This window comes from Microcebus murinus, chromosome 4 (assembly GCF_040939455.1).
Source record: "Microcebus murinus isolate Inina chromosome 4, M.murinus_Inina_mat1.0, whole genome shotgun sequence".
NCBI lineage: Eukaryota > Metazoa > Chordata > Mammalia > Primates > Cheirogaleidae > Microcebus > Microcebus murinus.
The window spans coordinates 44,467,170-44,474,581 of record NC_134107.1 but is presented as its reverse complement, the minus strand read 5'-3'; positions in this window follow the sequence as shown (position 1 = coordinate 44,474,581).

Sequence of the window (7,412 nt, the reverse complement as noted above, 5' to 3'; positions counted from 1 at the left end):
CATGTCCACTAGCTCTCAATTCAGAATTGATATAGAATGGGAACTTCAGGAAGCACAGGAAAGTTAAAACTCAGAGCGCCTCTCTCTGCAGGTGGGACATGACCAAGGTCTAGGTTGGAATGGGAGCAGCCTGTGAGATGATTTGCTTGTAAAATCCCACAGGAGGATGGGGGCAGGCATTTATCTGGTGCCTTTCATTGTCATGGAGGGTGGGCAATGGTGGAAGGATGCTGTTGGGCCACATATAAACTGCAGGGAGATATCCAACCACAAAAGGACTTATATATCTCTTACAGTTGTGTATGCCTCAAGAGAGCCCCAAATCTCCAGCTATTAATAGCATGTAAACTGGAGGAGTGAAAGTACATCACTTCAGGGGATGTGACATGGACCTTGAACTTATAGAAACCAATGGAATGAACAGCTATTAACTAGCTCCCTTGTTTTCCTTCTACCTTGAATTATTACCTCTTTAGTCCCACTAGCTGAGCACAATGCTTAACATGATGGGCTTCAATCACAACATATTGTGGAATGAATGAATGAGAAGTGTTTATCTACAATTCAGTTTCTCTGTTACTGGTTCAGTAAACTTCAACAAAGCACTTAGTGATCGCATACTGGAAGTTTATCTCTGACCGAAGATATGACACTCAATAGAACATGTGTTCTATGAACATCCCAATTCTCCCACGGAGGACCAAACCCTGTGTACGCTGAAACTCTCCCACGGTCCAAGACCAACCTTACAGAAATCAGCACTAGAGTATAGTGCTGATTCAACATTATAGTTTAAAAGTGATAGTAGGAGCTTAAAAAGAAAAAAATTGAGCTCAAACTTCAAAGCCAGAAAAGAAATAGATTTTAACCAAAGATAAGTATTTCCCAAACTCCAGGATGTAGCAAATAAGCTCACAGTGGCACCTATGTAGCAGAAACAGACACAAATAAAAATCACTAGACCAATCTAATTCTTCTGATGACAATCACCACCAACTACAAAACCCCCTTTTCTGCTCATTTCCAGGACCAGAAATCCACGGCTGCATAGGACAACCCTCCACATGTACACTGGGTCTGCTACCCAGTGTTTCTGTTCTGTTTGGAATTATTTAGGCAACATCTATACCCTTCTTCCCGTGCCTACCTCTTCTCCACCATCCAACTGCTTTCTTCTGGTTCTTTTCATCTAGAATTGCAAAAGAAAATAGACATTTTTGCTCCCACTGGTAACAAACCCTCGAATCTCTTTCTCATCATTTCTCTGGATGAGAGGCTTAGAGGGGAAATGAGAGAGGAAGAATTTTTTTTTTCCTTTTTCAATTAACTTCCATTTCTTTCAAGTCTGAGTAAACTCTGGGCCCAGAGCAACCAGGATGATATGATTATGGAAACTATTAATCTCTCCATCAAAGGAGAGCCAGCTCATGGTTACGGAGCAATTGGCACGTTCCTCCAAAGGGCTTCTGCAGCATGATCCTCCTGGTTTCTCTTGGGGTCACAAGTGCCCAAGGTACACTTTTTAAGTAGGCCACTTCCTAAAAAGCAAAATGATCTTGAACACTTTGTGAGTTGTTCTGGGAAATTGTGTGTTTTCCCTCAATTGCTCTAAAGAAATAGCCAATACACCTTAAAGCATGTTCAAATAGAAAAAAAATCTAACGTTTTCAGATCACTCAAGTCTCATCTGAAATGATAAAATTTGGGATCTTTAAAGACTAGTCAGATGACACTTGATATCTGATATGGGCAACAAACGGGTGTATGTGAAGTAAGAAGTCTCCAAATTGCTTTGAATATTTAATACTGTAATCCTAGAAATTATAATAATTTCTAGAGATCGTTTAGGAAAAACTGTAGAACAGTTATCTAGTTTGCACAAACCTAAAACAAACATAAAAATAAATTAGAGAATTTAATGTAGAAATTTTGTCCCAGGGTCTGTAACATCAACAGACTTTTTTTCCTCCAATGATGATAACAGTACAGACTTCTCTGTAATGGGGGTAGGGGACAATTAAAGGGTTTGGGAGGTTCCTCCAGAATTGCTTGATGATTGGCCAAGTGAATGCTTGCTTCTGGGTACAGCTACAAAAAGTCCAAAAACAGCTGCATTTCAAAGAAAGCACACTCATGGATTTATAAATGTCACCAACCTTTCCAAATACAGACCCAAGGAAGAGTGAATTTCCAGAGATGCCAAATTCCTCAAATGGCATGGAGTTAATAAGCACCACTCAAAATAAAACTACATGAACCTATGTTGAGTGACATAATAAAGCCATGGTACATGCATTCACTTCAATTGTGGACTATGATTACATACACAATCCCCACCCACCCACTGTGCTTTCAATGTATACTTCTTCTGGAAGCAAGCCCATACTTCAGGAAGTCAAATTCCTTCAGGAAACTACAGAAAGCCTCTTTGTTCTTTCTTCCCACTATCCCATTGTTAGAGTCTGCATGAGCACTGGGCCTGAGCAGGAAGGTGTCAACTTCTGTGAAGGGACTGTTCCCAAAACTTCAGTTTCTCATGTAATCATATAAACTTTGAAAGGTAAGAGGGAAAACCCATAAAGGTCATTATAAACAGATCCCATGATGTCAAAGGAAAAACAGCTGGAGAAAGGGAGTTTAATAAGCAGCCTTCTTTTATTATAATAGGCTTGACGTCATTGATTATTTATTATATCCAATGCTAAAACACAAAGCCATGTGCTACATTATGGACCACGATGAAAAGGATATGTGGACTTTTCCTGAGTATTTTAATATCCTCTTATTGACAGTAGATAGAAGATCTGAACAAGGACTAGGAACAGGAAATGATTTTAGTGATTTCATTATAGTAACAGAGAAAAGCATTTCCAATGACAGCGGTGGGCAGATGGTCTGGTAAGGCTTCAACCTCTAAACAGCCTGCACGTCAACAAGCTCAATATTGATACAAGCTCAGTATGTAATTAATGAGGTGTCCTAGCAAGCAAAAAAGTTTTTATAAATATGGGCTGTAACCTTAGCAGTGGAACACAGGAAGCCAGTGTTTAAAAGTTAATTTAAAACCATTTGACAAGAGAAGGTATATAGAGGGAGCAAGAATCAAGCATGGTACATCTTCACTTAGTTTAGCTCTAGGGAAAAATTAACATGGTTGTAGAATTTTCAGATTTTTGAGACTTTTCGGATCTCTTTCAAAAAATCTTAACAAGTTATCAGCCAATTCATTTTAACAAACACCAAACATCATCTTGGTGAGGAAACAGATTTCCCTGAAACAAAACACTAGTGTTTGGAAGCTCCTTAATATGTGAGAATTTACAGATCTTTACAATTTCCAAAGTGCTTTCAGTGATCTCATTTAATTTTTAAAATAATCCTGTAAGGTAGGCAGTTTAACACCATCAATTCTATTTTCTGGTGAGGATGCTCATAAAGGCTAAGTGCTTTGATCAAGGTCATACTGATCCTTGACCAATGGTTTTTCCTTTCCTTTTCACCATTAATCTATTTCTGTTCAATATTCTATATATTTTAACACAATCGAAATCATGTCATATACAATATATTGTCTTTTTTAAAAAATTTGCTTTACACTATGCCATAACTGCTTAAACATGGGTGTGAAATCTATGATCCCTAAAGGAAGCCCTGTATGTAGAAAGTTATGATTTTGAGAGTCCAACATTGATCCATCACACAGAGCTGTTTCTCCTGAGCCCCAGGTGAAGAGGTCACTTTCAAAGGTGAGAATGGTGGATTTGGAGTACAATTTCTCAATATTCTATTTCCTTGTGAACCCAGTCACTTATAAGCTGTAAACCTCTCCCAATTTAGTCCAATGTCTCCTTGTACAACCCCTATTTCTCTTGTTGATGTCATTAATCTTTTAAATGCTTGTGCTCCTTGGGGTTTGTCCTAAATCCTAATCTGTATCTCTAGCCCCACTCTCTCATTAGAGCTCCAGGTCCATATGAAACTGGACATTTCCGTTTGGATGTCCAACAGGTACTTATAGCTCAACATATTAAAAATTGAACACATCTTCGAGCCATCTCCCATACCTGCAACTTCTTCTGGGTTATGTCCCTACCACAGTGAATCATGCTATTCAGTTGCCCAAGTCAGAAGTCTGGAATTGACACCTCACTCTCCCTTACCTCAATCAATGAGCAAGTCCTGTTGATTCTACTGCTAAACCTCTCTGCATCAATTTCCTCCTCCTTCAGAAGGTTTCCAGTATGATCATGACACTGTAAGAGCTTCTCACTGCCTCCACGGTCACACTCAGCGTGGTGCTATGCCACTGAGAACTGGAGTGTCCTTGCCACTGTACTTTACACAAAAGCATCCGCCTTAGCCCTGTGGTTTAGATCTCAAGGGCCCACAAGCAATAAATCAGTTGGCTCTTCAGAACTTTATGCCATAGATGGCTTGTGTCCCATCCAGAATTGGGGACTTTCATTACCCTGGCTCCTACCCTTCAGTAACCCCATAGACATTTTCATATTTTCTTGGTCTGTCACTTGTACTCCCATTCCTGACACCATTTTCTATATTAATTAAGAATGGGAATGCAAATGACTCTATCTCAAGTGGAATTTATTATATTTAATAAATTAATTATAGGGATTTAGGGATAGCTCACAGACATCCAAGGCACAAATTATTGCTGGGACCCATAAGAGACTATAATATGAAATTGGAAAGCAGCTGAGCATTAAGACAACAGCTTCTTTCTCATGCTGTTTCAGTAACTTATTACTTCGATAATGCTATGTAACAAACCACTCCAAAATTCAATGACTCAAAACAATAAACATTTAGTTATTGCTCACAGGTCTGTAGGTTGGCTGCAACTCAGCTAGGTTAGGCTGAGTTAGGTTTGCTCCATGTGCTTCTCACCGTCCATGGACCAATGGCTATCCAGGGCATGGTCTTCTCAAGGTGAATGACAGCAGCACAAGCAAACTGCATGAGCACATTGCAGTACTCTGCTTGCATCAGCTCCATTAACATTCTATTGACCAAAGTGAGTGACTTGGCCAAGCTCAAAGCCAAGAGACATGCAAGTACACTCCCATCCACTCAGAAGCCATGGGAAAGACACAGATACATACAGGTGAAGAACTGAGAACAATCATCCAATCTGCTATAGGATGCATGACCTCTTCTGTCTACTCCTCTATGCAGACCAGCTTCTTCCTCTGTTCCTCTTAAACATGACTCTCTAGAATGCGAGCCCCATTAGGGAAATATTTCAGTCTGTTTTATTCACTACTGTTTCCTAGTGCTTAGAACAATGGCTGATATACAGTAGAAAATAAATATGACTGGCTATGCTCAAATAATGCCCTCAGCCTTTTAAGTTACATGATCTAGAGTCCAGCATTCTTGAGTGAACCTGATTTGCCCAGCTTGGGTCAGAAATCAATCCCTTGTTCACTGGTTATGCTGTAACCAGTGGGAGAATATGGGTAGTTCAGGGACAATTCTTGGAGAAGGGGACATGAATAAGCAAATATCTCAGGTGTCCATTCCACCTGATATATAAGACCCCTTCATGATCTGGTCCACTTCTCATTACATGATGCAAGTATAATACAGTGGTTAAAATAGCATGCTTTACAGCCAGGGAGGTCTGAATTCAAACCTTTGGGCAAGTTACTTAACCACTCTGAATCTTCATTTCCCCATATGTAAAATGGTAATAGTTACCTTATAGGATTTTTGAAGAATTAAGATAATATATGTAAAGAGTGTCTGGCACATAGTAAACCCCCAATAAGTAGTATCCATTTCTACCAGGAAATTTAAGTCTGGTGTCTACCACACCCTTCCGTGCCCTTAGGCAAATTCTGTATCACATTTATTTTAATTTCAATTTTAGTTGATCATGTTAGAGGTGCACACTTAGCCCAAAGTAGCCAAGGCCATTGCTGGTCAGTGACCCACGACTGCCTAATGTGAAACTGCCTTATGTGAACTAGTAACCAGGCGAGAATTCCTCTCTCACATATTTAAAACAAGAAATAGCAAGAGAATGAAATGATTAAGCTGGGAGAACAGTCTCAAAAGAATGAGAAGCTGCTTTGGTCTTGAGGGGTCCACATACAAGCTAAAATCCTAACAAAGAAGAAATTCTGACTAAAATAAGGAAGCCAGGTGATATGGGGACTCAAAAGCAGGCCCTTTAATTCCTGACGCCATCTCCTTGGGTACAGATTCTTTCTCCTCCAGGTCTGATTTCAGTATGGCATGGCCCTTTCCCAAAATTGTGATCCTTGCCAGCACCCCAAAGTCATGGACAATTAGGATAAAATGAGAATGGCCTACTCCATGATGCCACTAAATTACAGAATCTTGCAAATATGGACTTTCATGGAAGATACAGCCATTAAAAAAGGGCAGGCTGGACTCACACTTGTAATCCTAGTTATCTTACCATTTTTGGAGACCAAGGCAGGAGGACGGCTTGAGGCCAGGAGTTTGAGGCCAGTCTGAATAACATAGTGAGACACTGTCTCTACAAAAAATTTTGAAAAATTGGCCAGGCACGGTGGCCCACACCCGTGTCAGGAGGCTGAGGCAAGAGGACTATTTCAGCCCAGGAGTTTAAGGTTGCAGTGAGCTATGATGATGCCACTGCACTCTGGGCCCTATCTCACAAAACAAACAAACAAACAAACAAAAAACTGGGCAGTCACGTGGGCACAATAATCACTACGATATGAGGGGCAGCCAAATATTCCAAAACCTTTGTCTTTGAAAACTCACTAGAAACTCATGGAGGCTCTTTAGATTTTATATTACAGATGTTCCCTGGGTTGTACAAAATTGGACTTAAGGCCGGGCGCGGTGGCTCACGCCTGTAATCCTAGCTCTCTGGGAGGCCGAGGCGGGCGGATTGCTCAAGGTCAGGAGTTCAAAACCAGCCTGAGCAAGAGCGAGACCCCGTCTCTACTATAAATAGAAAGAAATTAATTGGCTAACTGATATGTATATAAAAAAATTAGCCGGGCATGGTGGCGCATGCCTGTAGTCCCAGCTACTCGGGAGGCTGAGGCAGAAGGATTGCTCGAGCCCAGGAGTTTGAGGTTGCTGTGAGCTAGGCTGACGCCACGGCACTCACTCTGGACAACAAAGCAAGACTCTGTCTCAAAAAAAACAAAAAAAAAACAAAAAACAAAATTGGACTTAAGCAAATTTTACTTTATGGAAATTATCTAAGATGCATCATAAAATTTTAGCAATGCAAAAGACTGCATTGTATGCAAAAATACAAAGCAGTTAAGTTGATGAACAAATACCATGTGGGGAGAGTGGAAGGCTAGCAAGCATCCACAGGTGACCTTTTGCTTCCAGTCTCACTTGGTTTCATCTCACTTAGTTGCTGCTTTAAGTCTGGCCTG